Genomic DNA, 13309 nt, shown 5'->3' with positions numbered 1-13309 from the left:
AATCTAAAAACATTGCAAGATGAAAGTCGTTGGCAATAACTATGTGTACTCACAATAATTTTTATTCCAAACCCTAGTTATCCTTCTTAAAACAAAAGAATAAATTCTCATAAGAAGTTTCCTAGACAAAAACAAGGATCAAGTTTCTTTGATAACATCATACCTTTGAAAGGGTCCATCATAAAAGGGATCACTGATATCCTTGATTCTTTTGACCGTAGAGACTCCATGTTCATGAGTTAGAACATTAACTTTCCGATCAACAATGCGGGCAAGATGCCTAGCTTTGACACGGTCCATGATGAGTTTCTTCTGATTCCTGGTCAAGATCTTTCGATTATCAAGGATTTTGGTCTGACCATCAATAAGTTGATTTATTTACATTTGAAGATTTGCAAATTCGACCGTAGAGTCATTCTGAAAAAGAAATAAATCCTTGACAGATTCTCCAATCCAGGAGTTGTACTCTTTCCTTTCAATCATCTTTTTCAAGACAAGTTCTTGAACAAAATCGCATCCTTTAATGTCTTCTTCCATCTCAAGATTCACCACTTCTTGAGGTCTTGAGGAGTTCTCCGTTCCTTTTTTTTTTCTTAAGGAAGGCAAAACAATATATATATATATATATATATATGTGTGTTTACAAACAAGAGAAGGACACCCTTATTGTGGAAAACCTAAAACTCCCAAGAAATACACGGACGTTCGACTAATGGATCATAAAAGATCGAAAAAATAAATACTCTCTGTATTCAAATATCTCTTATCATCAGGCTCAATAACTAAAAGATTTAATCAAAGCATACGGAAGAGATAAATTAGTTACAAGGATTCAATAAATGACTCAACCTTCACATAAGGAGAAATCAGCTAAATCAAACACAAGACAAATGGTAACCAACAGTAGACTTGAGCATCTCGCAAATATCATCCTTGCAACTCTCAAGTTAGATACAAGGATGAAATTACCTAGAACTAGGTAACAAAGTGAGATGTAATCCCACCATAAGTATTGAGAGATGAGCTTTGAATACCATCTGAGGGTTTGAACCTAGTATTTCTTACGTTCCTTCGGCTATTTGTTATTCCAGAAGAATTCGACATGACCGTTTTAGAAAATCCATTAGAGGGAATTTTCTGAGGATTAAGTCTAGGACCTCTAGAAATCGGTTCCAGAGGATTAGAGGAGAGAGGTATCCACCTTCTAGGCTTAGATCTTTCAGACTTATTCTCATAAACACTGGGAAAGCGCATTTTTGTGGTGTAAGAGTTTGCACCATGAGGAGAAACACGATCCCTGTAGAGATTTAGAGATGAGTGATCATTGAAGTCCTTTTTATGAAAGTTATGGCTTTCTGCAGGAAAGAAATCCATTGTAGATGTCGTCAGACAATTTACTCTGTCGACTGTAAAAAGAAGTAGATTTTGAAGATCCGAAATCTGTTTCTTTCTAGCAAAACAATGTTGAGCATAGTGATTCTTTTTCCCACATAAAGAACAAGTTTGTGGAAGAGAAACAATGGAAGGAACCTGTAAGTTCATAGCCCTATTAGAAGACTGCAAGTTATGTAAACACTTCTTAGCAGGAACTTCCTTTAGAGAACTTTTCTTCGTGTATTGTAATTCTGTCTGAGAATTAGACATTAGCACAGATTATTTTCTCATTAAAGCAGAGGTTTCCTTTTTCAAGGATTTACACTGTTCCTAGGCTAGAAGAAAGGAAGCAACCAATTTCTCTTTTTCAACACGAAAGTTGTTCAGATCAGATGAATGAGTCTTGATCAAACGCTTTTCTCTGATTGAATCTTCTTTAATAATATCCTCAAGAGTATTAATCTTTTCACGTTGTAGAGTAGTTTCTTGAACAAGTTTTTCGATATTTTTAGAGAATGACTCAATTATGCTATAGAATTCTCGTTCTCGACCAAGACTTCTCAAGATCATCAATGAGATGATCATGCTTTTCTTCAAGAGCATTTATCTTAGCTCCTTGAAAATCAAAAATATCAGCATATTTTCTTTGAGTTCTGGTGAGTTCCATTTCAGCTTTAAACATAGTGTTAAATGTCATATCAGAGGGAATGTTATCAGAATCTGATATTAACAAATCCTTACCTCGGGATTCGGAAGAACCAACAAAGGAGTTATACTTGGAGGTAAACCCAAGACATTTAGCATAATCAAAATTTTTGGAACTCATTTTTATATGCGCGAGTTTGAGATACACAGCTATCCGCACAAATCAGATTGCCACAAACACGGACTTATAAGGTCTTAAACATGTTTGCCTGCTCTGATACCAATTGAAAAAGCGGGGGTCTAACAACCACACCGAATATTTCTCTTAGAAATATGTATGGACTAACTCCAATATACTTTCAAGAGAATCAACTAGACTGTCAGACTCAATCTTAAAAAAAAGTATATCAAAGAGTTATATCTCTATTTCTTAATTCAATCTGCAATCAAACAAATAGGAATTTGCGAACACGATTGAATATAAGAAATAATTTGAACGGTATCAAAAACCAATATCCAAGTGTCAATCAATTTAATCAACAACCAATGGTTGGATCCACAACTGATTGAAATTACGCACTACCTGTGATATTTCAATTATATATAGAAAATATAATGCGGAAAAGAAATAACATAGACACCAGAAGTTTTGTTAACGAAGAAACCGCAAATGCAGAAAACCCCCGAGACCTAGTCCAGATTTGAACACCACATTGTATTAAGCCTCTACAGACACTAGCCTACTCCAAGTTAACTTCGGACTGGAATGTAGTTGAGCCCTAACCAATCTCACACTGATCAAGGTACAGTTGCGCTCCTTACGTCTCTGAATCCCAGCTGGACACTACACACTTGATTCCCTTAGCTGATCTCACTCACATCTAAGAGTTTCTACAGTCCAAATTCGAATACTTGATAAACCAATCTGTCTCACACAGAAAAGTCTATTGAATAGATAAATCTGTCTCCCACAGATATACCTATGAGTTTTGTTCCGTCTTTTGATAAATCAAGGTGAACAAGAACCAATTGATATACCAGACTTATATTCCCCAAGAACGGCCTAAAAATATCAATCACCTCACAATAATCTTAATCGCATGGTAGCAAAACAAGATATTTTGGAATCACAAACGATGAGACGAAGATGTTTGTGAATACTTTTTACCTTGCCTATCGGAGATTAAATCTCGAGAAAATCTTAGAGAAGACAATAATCAATCACGATAGAAAACAACAGGATCAGAACACGCAACTACAGAGTAAATAGTTGGGTCTGGATTCACAATCCCAATGAAGTCTTCAAGTCGTTAACCTACAGGGTTTTGGAAAAACCTAAGGTTAAAGGAGAATCAACTCTAGTTGTCACTAGTATCACACAGGAGGTGTGGGGATTAGGGTTGCAATCAATGTTACCTTGGTAACAAAGCATTCACTATTCACCGTTAGATGAAAACCTGATTAGACTCAAGCTAATATCTTTCAAACGTTGGATCGAACTTAGATTGTTACACACAAATGAAAAATGACTTCATTTAGATATGAGTAACCGTACCTAAACGTGTACACCTTTGTTGTCTCAACAATAGTTAACCGAAGTTAGCCATATGAACACTTTCATATCAACCTTATTCATCTTAAACATAACTAGTTCAAATGATTCAAATGAAACTAGTACTAGAGTTATTCAATTGTTTATATTTTCATAGAAGCATACAAGACACAATTGAAGCAAAATCGATTTTGATTCACTCGAATCAGTTCATGAACATTATAGCCACGATTTGCAAAAGATTGCATTCCTTATTATATAAATGTATTAGTTCATGAACAAACCGATTTTAGAACATAACCTACTCAAGTATGCAAACCGGTACGCATACTTAAGTGGCCGGACTAAGTTTGGGTTTCGCCAGTACGCGAACGGGTACGCATACCACCAAACTCAGTAAAGTCCTGGAACTTGAACCTCACGCCAGTATGCGTACCGGTATGCGTACTTAGTTCCCGGACCTCTACTAAACCAATCAGTACACGTACGGGTATGCATACCATGGTTCCCGGACATGGAATAACTTGCAACAGTTAGCATACAAGTATCGTATTGTGCTATATCCAATCATGGTTATTTGTTCTAACTCTCATTTCAATCATTGAAATATTCTCGGAAGACGTGAATAGTTGTCTCACACAAACTATTAGCTTCAAAGCAATTTTCAAGTGATCGAATGATCAATACAAAACATTCCGAGTCTACATCAAATGACTGTCTCACACAAATCATGTAAGATGTTACCAGGCGATTTTCACATGATCATCTTTTGACTTTCGTCAAGAATATAAGATGAACTTGGTTAAAACGAAAGCTTACAAACACATATATTTCGAGAAATATGTAAGCGAGTTAAACTCAGCTCGAAATATCAAATGTGTATAATCGAAGTCTATATATCTATACGACTTTTGTCTCAAATATGAGATAGATTAGATAAAAATTTTAGTGATAGATGAGTACAAGTCTCCACATACCTTTTGGTAATGAAGTTCCACAAGCTCCCCTTAGTAGTTCTTCGTCTTCAGTCGATGAACGCCTTGAAGTTTAATGCTCAACTACACTTTCTATCCTAATAAGAGACTTAGTTATAAGTAGGCTAGAAATCAAGACTTATAGTTTTGGCAACTAAACTTGATAACAACGCTTTCTAGTTCGATCGAGCAGTGCTCTAACAACACCTAGTAGAAATTCTCTCTATAATGGGCTCAAATTCTCAAAATCAAATTTCTAGAATTAACAAAAAGTTTTAAAATACTTCAATTGTTCTTAAAGATGCAAAACTTTAAAGAAGATTAGCAGGGTCTTTGAATATGGTCAATGATGTATCTGATGAGTGATCCAACATTATTGTTGGAAAGATCTTTTCTAAATATATGATGGAAATAAAGGTTATCAGAACATGGATAAACACTCTTTGGAGAAGGTATAATAATAAGGAAATGAAGGTGATGGGTTATAATCTCTGTATGGTTAAACTTAATAGTGTGTCTGATCAAAGAGATGTTAGTAAAGAAGGTCCATGGATGAATTAGGTGCTTTATTCATTATTCAGAAATATAAATCTTTGATTCTTCCAGTAGATCATACGTTTCTTATCCAAGAGTTCTCGATTTATTTTAAATAGATCAAACTTGATCATATGCATGTTGCAATAATTGATGAAGGAATTAAGTTTATGGGTCGGAAAGTCCCTATTGATCATAAAAATTGTCTCCCCGCAATGGAAACACTATTGCTTTTGGAGTTGAGATGAAGCTGACTAATCCCCTAATCATATGAGGGTGGTGGAATATTATCGTGAATGGAGAAATATGGATCTAATATTATTGGGACTTGCAACAACATAATATTTGTAAAAAATGTTATGTCATATATCATATTAAACTAAATAATGAAATACTTTTTCATAGTTATTCTTGGATTTTTGACTTTGATGAATATGCAAAGTACAATTAGGAACATAATGAAGAACAAAAAATAGTGTCTCTAGATACTGATATTGATGTCCCGATGATTCGAATACGGTCGAAATGGAAGGATATGATGGAGCTGATCCTAGGCAAAACAAAATGAGGGAGGATCAATGGACACTCTTATATGTACACTATCATATATGGTTTACAACATTTTTTCCGTAGAACTCAAACGACAATGAAGTTAAAGATAATATTTTGATGATACGTTCGTATTATAAGATTTTATGTTCTTACCAAAAATGATCATGATCCTCATTACCAAACACCACCATATGTCATTTTTAATTTCAACTGTTAATTTTCAACGGCTGATTTTCAAAGGGGTAGATGGTGGTGTTACATCATCAAATTAATATCTAACTAAATAAACTTTTATAATTGATGGATGATAATATATGAAGTAGCTAATGTGGAAATATAAATAGACTACTTCAAAAACTAGTTTTCCTCCTTAAAACAATAAGAAAAAAAATTCCTACAAGGAGTTAACTAGAAACGTATAAAAATGCTCCTAAGATCTTGAACGGAGAATTCATTCTCGTTATAGAAAAATTCATTGATGATGGGATCATTCAATTATTCAACATCTTCAGATATGTCAATTAACTCACTTAACTGTGTCTTAATATCACATAACACATTCTTCCACTGGTTATACTTCTTTTCATAGTAAGTACCTCCTTTACGGTGTGACAGATCAGAAACTTAGAGCATTCCTTCGAGTTACGAAATCTTTCATAGTAGATCTAAAGTCATTATCATTTTAACAAGATGACAAAAGACCGGAAGATGAAGAGGCTTTTACATCTCTAGTTCGTTTCTCCTTCTTGATTCTTGATGACCTAATTCGTTCAAAAATGAAAATGTTGACAACTTCCGCATCATCTATTCGTAACACGTTTAGTTATTGGAGCCATAATTCTATATATTTCTTTTCAAAGAGTTAAAATATATATAGAGAGATTTTCAATCAAGTCTTTCATCGGCTAAGGGTATGGACGGAGCCAGGGTTGACTAACCTTGGCTCCGCTCGGCTAAGGGTTTCCTGGGTCTATGGGCCAGAAGTTTCTCAAGCGCAAAACAAACTCGATTCATTTAATGCTTATTATGGGCTCGTATTATGGATTCCTTTCCAGCCCGCTTATAAAACGATAGAATCATGAGCTTACTCTTGTAAAATCATGGGCTCGTATTAACATCAATCAATATGTATTTTTCTCATCCCAAAACCCAATCCCAATCTCATTTCACTCTCCTATAAAACTCATTTCCAAAATCCTCTCCAGCTCTATTCTAGGGTTTCTGCAGTCACCTAAATTTTACCCACCAATAGACTCTCATTTTTCTACTTTCATTTTTCTGGACAACCTTCTATTCATCAGAAGCTCAATTCAATGGGGCAACAATAGGTAAAAGGGTTACACTGGTTCGATGAGATTTTTAATGGTCAAAACTTACTTTCATGTTTTTCTTTTTTGATGGTATTCAGACATTTTTCTATTATGCTGCAAAGAAACAAGTTAGTTTTAGATTCACTGTTTTTCTATTTATTTGAAGCTTTATCCCTCTTTAAGAAATTAGGATTCTATTTTGTTTTGATTTTTTTTGCTTAGATTTGTGTAGGGTTCTTCGAATCTCTCTTTTTTTTTTGAGGAAACATATTGTCTGTTTTTAGGGTTTTTGAATTTCTTTTCATTTTCGGAGGAAATAAATTTTCTAGGATTTTTATATTATTTTTATTATGTTTCTTTTTCCCCCTGTTTTAGGGTTTTGAGGTTATTTGAAGCTCTGTCCATCTTTAAGAAATTAATTTTTAGGGTTTTTTTCTAAAGATTTTTGTAGGGTTCTTTGTATCCCTTATTTTTTTAGGAAATACTTTTATATGGTTTTGAGGGTATTCTATGTTTTTAGGGTTCTAGGTGTTGGGTTTTAGATGTTCAGGTATTATGCTTATTTGTTTATTTAAGCAATTGGGGTATTATGTTGTTTTATTATAATGTGTTTTTTTTTGTATGCATCTGTTTTATTTTATTTTTGAATTTTTGGTAATCTGTGTTGTTTTGATTTTTTTTTTCTTATGGTTTTTTGAATTTCTTTTCTTTTTTTAGGAGGAAATAATTTTCTAGGGTATTTATACTATTTTTATTATGTTTCTTTCCCCCCCCCCCCCTTTGTTTTAGGGTTTTGAGGTTCTATTGTTGTATCTCTTGATGCAAAGTAACGATTCAAAAGTATATATAGAGAGAGAAGAATCATAAAGAAAAGTATTCCTTGTAAATAAGAAAACTAGTCTTTTCAAAACATCCGATGAAGGAGTTCGTGAAGCAGTACGACAGGGTTAGGGTAAGCCGGTCCATTCGTAAACCTTTTTAAAACATCATAAATACGAACTTTTGATATTATTTTATGATTATTTAAAGAAGAATAAGTGCGGGTGAAACTTCTATGGGGCTATAGCTTTATCCCTGTTTTCTTGTACTAATATTTGCGTGAAGCTAGTATTTGCAAAACAGGTTACATGGAAGGATTTGCATACATTAGTATATGTAAGTAATGATGGGGTAAGTGCGAGACTCACCACTAGTATTGCCAGAGGACCAACAATGTTGTTTGTATTTTTATGATGATCAGGTTGTTTCTTACCTTTCTTGTTCTTCCTTTTTCCATTATCATGATGTGACTTAGAAGAAACTTCATCGTGAAATTCTCCAAAGTTTGATTCATCTTCCACATTTCATTCTGGGGTTATATAACAATTCTATTATTTCTTTTGAACCTCCGACACTTCTCCTAACACATGTCCACTACTTCCACAAAATGAATGGTGTTTAGAGGGGAAATCTCCTTGAATTTCGACTCCTTTACTAGCACCAAATTTTTTCTCGTCATTTTTACTAGATTCTGCAAGAATGAAGGTATTGTTTTTGGTATAAGATGTATCTCCATTAAACCCAATACCACTAGAATTTTGACAAAAAAGCATGGCAGAGATCTTGTCAAAACTTTTGGAGAGCCTTTGTAGATCATTCTTCAGGGTATCAATTTATTTTCCTTAAGAGATAGGGTTTTAGTGAAATCTCATTGAGTTTGTCAAGCTCTTGATTTTTTTTCATGAAGAGAAGTTTCAGCCTTATCCAAGTTTTTCTCCAGTTGAAGCTTTTCTTGGTGAATTTTATCACGTTTGCTCAAGAATTAAAGAATCACCTCATCTGACTCATCATCTAAATCAAGATTAAGGTCATGTTTCTATTGTAAACTCCGAATTTTCTTTGTAGTCTTCAAAGATGTGCTCATCAGGCATGTCATCAAAAAAAACAATAAGAGCGTTATTTCCTTTGTCGTAATCCTTATTAGGAAATTTTATTTTTTATGTTTCCGAAACCACGACATTTGAAGCACTGAAGAAGATTCCCGTCTTGAAGAGAATCTATGTCGTCTTGAAATTGAGATCTATAGTAGAACCTTTTCCAGAAAGTCTTTCTGTTTGTTTTTTGAGGAGTTCCCTGACCTGTTTTATGATCATAGACATGGTAGTGTCTAATTCATCATGATCGTCACAACTCTCATGAGCCCATGATGAGGAGGAGGACTTGGTACGATAACGAATTCTAGAGTAAAAGCTTTCTCTTTGGTCGTGCGCTATTCAGGATCATTGATCTTTAACTTTCAAACAAATTTGCTTCTGGAAAATGTTGAAAGACCGTTGTGATGGCATCTTACTTAGACTCATGTCGAGCTGGCAAAGATCTCAAAATTTTCATCATGATATCTTTTCTGAAATAGTTTTACCTAAAGTATGAGAAGCATTCACTATTTCAGATATCTTGTGATTAAATTCCTCAATGATTCTTCATCAGTTATACGAAGGTTTTCTCAGTCAGCAGTTAGGTTTTGAAGTCATGTTTCCTTTTGTTAAGATATTCCCTTCTAGTACGATCTCTAAGATATCCCAAGCATCATTTGACGTAGTACATATAAATACATGATGTTGAAGATCTTGGATTATGACATGGATAATGTCATTGAATTTATCAGAATTATGCTTTGCAACACTGATTTCATTCATGTTATATTCAATGATATCCTTAGGAGTACTACATTGTCTACATTGACTGTAGAAACATTATGACCCTTGACTACTAATATCCAACTTTAAAATCACGATCTCGCAAAAAGGAACACATAACTATTTTCCACCATAAGTAATTTGTGCAATCGAAGGATGGTTATACTTGAATAGAGATTGAACTATTGTCCATATATTCAGATCGCCACTAACACATACTTATTAGGTTTAACGATGTTTTCCCGTTCTGATAAAAATTGAAAGGGAGAGGGTACCAAGTACACCACCAATTTTTTTGTTCGGAAACAGATATGGAAAAAACCTAATACAATCACAAGGAGGTCAAAGTAAAGACCCTTGAATCAGATTGCATATAATATTTTTCTCTTTCCCTTCCACAATTAGTATGTATAGACCATGGGTACATGATCTGATTATGTAGAAGAGTTCTTGGACAATCTCAAAAATAAATATCCAAGATCAATCTAGTTGTATCCGAATTATTAGGGTTTGAATTATAATAATTATGAAACTTGTAATCGATCTTTCAGTAAATGAATTCAACAAGAACTAGTCTTGTTTTGATCTCAAACAATAAGAATTTAAATTAGTTAGATTGATCGCGTACTACTTGTGATATTCCTATTACAAAGATGAAAAATATAATGTGAAAAAACCAAAACACAAGTCATCATTATTTTGTTAACGAGGAAAACTGCAATTGCAGAAAAACCTCGGGACCTCGTCTAGTATTAGTCACCATAATGTATTAAAAGGCTACAGACACTATCCTACTATCAAACCTCAGACTGGAATGTAGTTGAGACCGAATTAACCTTCCAAACAATTCAGTTTTCGTCGTGTTCCTTACGCCTCTTGAACCTCACAAGATTATACGCGCTTGATTCCCTTAGATGACGTCTTTTAAAGCTTAAGAGTTGCTCCAACCTCAGTGAAGACTTTTGATACCTATATGCCTCTAAAGATAAGCCTATTTGATTTCCCTTTTTTAGGTTTGGAAGTCTGTTTGTAGCAGACAAAGTCCAGCAAACTCACGGATCCGGAACACTTATACTCTTATCAAGGAGAAGCATAGATAACTAACCACCTCTCAAGAATAATCCAAACAAATCAAAGAAAAGTTTAGATATCTACTATTTAGGAACCGCAAAGTCTGACACGAAGAGAATTTGTGATTTCTATGTATATTGTTCTTGATCTAAAATTCGTAAACTTCAATAACCAGTGGAACATGATCATGATACAAAAATTATCAAGTAAAAAGATAGTTTGACCAGGCTTCACGAATCCCTAAGTGAAGTCTTCAAAGTCGTAACCTAGAACCGTTTCCCAAATAAAAATAGGTTATAAAGGACGACTCTAACTTTGCAGCTATGACACAATAGTGCAGGGATTGAAGACTTTATGTTGCAAGAGTCTCTCTATTTATAAATTCTCAAGGCTACATATAACTTTGAATTCAAGCTAAGGTTAGCTTGAGATTCAAGCAAATACTTTCCCAATTTAGATGAAATGTTACACTAAGAATTCATGTAATCATGTGAAAATTCCGCCTAGCAATTACACAGAAGAATATGTACTATCGTCCGGAGTTATGGAACCGTGCACAATGATAATCCATAACGGCTCAACTAGACTTTAAACTTACGAGCACTAATGGAGTTCAATAACACTCAAAAGTAAACAATGATCCGCAATCCCAAAGTAATTTTATGAATGAAGTTGTCTTAGAAGTGTCTATGAGAGTTGTAGCAAAAACGAATAAAGGAATACAAGACATTTCATGAGGTTCTTCTATCTGGAACTGGGTAGGGATAAACTGGATTTGCAGACCTCTTGGAAGTTCGCGAAGTCAGGCTCAAAGAGTATGTAAACCGGGTTTACAAACCTCTGCCAGTTCGCGAAGTCATATCGCAGGGGTATGCAAACTGGATAGGTGCTCAAGCCGACATGCAACACACATGCTCACTACTTGTTTCTTATAAGCACTCTTTAGTTTTTTTCACATATTAAATTTGAACATTTTCTTTGTCAGAATGAGAAAAACAAAATCGTAAAAAAAAAAAAACTTTAAGCTCTGTGAAAATACAAATGACTACATCCGATATGCAAACTGGGTAGTTCGCAAAGCCAGATCGTACGAATATGCAAACTGGGTAGGTATGCAAACCGACATGCAACACGTGCTCACTACTTGTTGTGTATAACTATTCATTGGTTCTTCTTTATCAGAAAGATAGGTAAATAAATAAATAACTAGATTTTGTGCCCGTGCTACGCCCGGAAAAACCCAAAAATCATCTACTATAATTTTTTTTTTTTACTTTTAACCATATTTTTGGTTTGGTGTGATGTGACTTCGCCTCGCACCAATGTCATTTTTATTTGGTGTCGAGGGGTTTCGCCACGCCTCGTGGCTTAGAATTTCTGATTTGGTGTGGCTCGGTTTCGCCTCGCCCCGTCCCAATGCATGTTTAGGATTTTTCATTTGGTGTGGCTCAGCTTCTCCTTGTCCGGTCCCAATGAATGCTTGGCTCGGCTTCGCCTCGCCCCGTCCTGATATATGCTTAGAATTTTTGATTTGGTAAGTCGCACGTTGCTTTTTACCCATAGGACTTTTGATTTGTCGTGGCTCGGCTTCGCCTCTCCCCGATGCATGTTTAGGATTTTTGATTTGGGGTAACTCTTTATTTTAGAATTGTATACATTCAGAGTATTTATGTAACCATAAAATTGTAAGATCTTTTTGAATTATAACAATTATATACATTTCTTTTACAATTATTAAGCTAGGTAGAGAGTTAAACTTGGTTTCAAGAAGAATGGAAATTTCTATAACCTGTAATCGTCTTGGTTTCAATTAACACTCCTCGCCCCATCCCGATGTCATGCTCAGCTTACTTGGTCGGAGGAGGAAACAACTATATTCTTCTTGATAGGTTGAGTGTCAACCTGATTCTTCTCATATTCTGAAGACACATTTCTATCATCGGCAGGTGCATTCAGTAATTTTAATATATGATTAGTAGCACTACTTGAGAATAAGTAGCCTCAAAGAAGAACAACTTCACTTATAATCTGATTAATAATTTCAAGGGAAACTCAAAATGGGTGCATTTCTATCCAAAATGGATGAAGTTGAATATGTTCATCGTTCACTGTTGGCTAAATTGCTCTTTTCCAGGTTACCTTCTGTAAACCAACATATAAGTAGACAATCAAAATCAAACATCGACAACTTCACAAAATAAGAAACTGAACCCTCAAATAAGAAAACTGGATTTATTTTTTTGATTGAAAAAGACTAAAGGAAAGAACAACACTCCATAGTATAGTAGCAAATGCCAAATATTCATGAGCAAATGCTTTAAGCCCTTATGAGGTCTGCCAAATATTCATGAGAAATGTGATAATATAATTATCCTTGAAGATTCTGCGACTCTACTGCAGCTCTTGGACCTGAAAACAAAGCAAAGAAGAAAAGAGGATTCAGCTTGTAAATAGCATAATAACCAAACAAAAACATTATAATTACATACATAAGAGGTGGGTTTTAGAATTTCAACAACCTTGTAGCGATAAATAGCCATACGCGTTCTTAGCAACAAAAATCTAGATAGTAACCCGTGCTTCGCACCGGAAAGTGACTGTTTTGACGCTGTTTTTGTTTGT

Source organism: Papaver somniferum, chromosome 1 (genome assembly GCF_003573695.1).
Source record: "Papaver somniferum cultivar HN1 chromosome 1, ASM357369v1, whole genome shotgun sequence".
In the NCBI taxonomy this organism is placed as follows: Eukaryota; Viridiplantae; Streptophyta; class Magnoliopsida; order Ranunculales; family Papaveraceae; genus Papaver; species Papaver somniferum.
The sequence above is the reverse complement of the archived record's forward strand: the minus strand, read 5'-3'. Positions refer to the sequence as shown.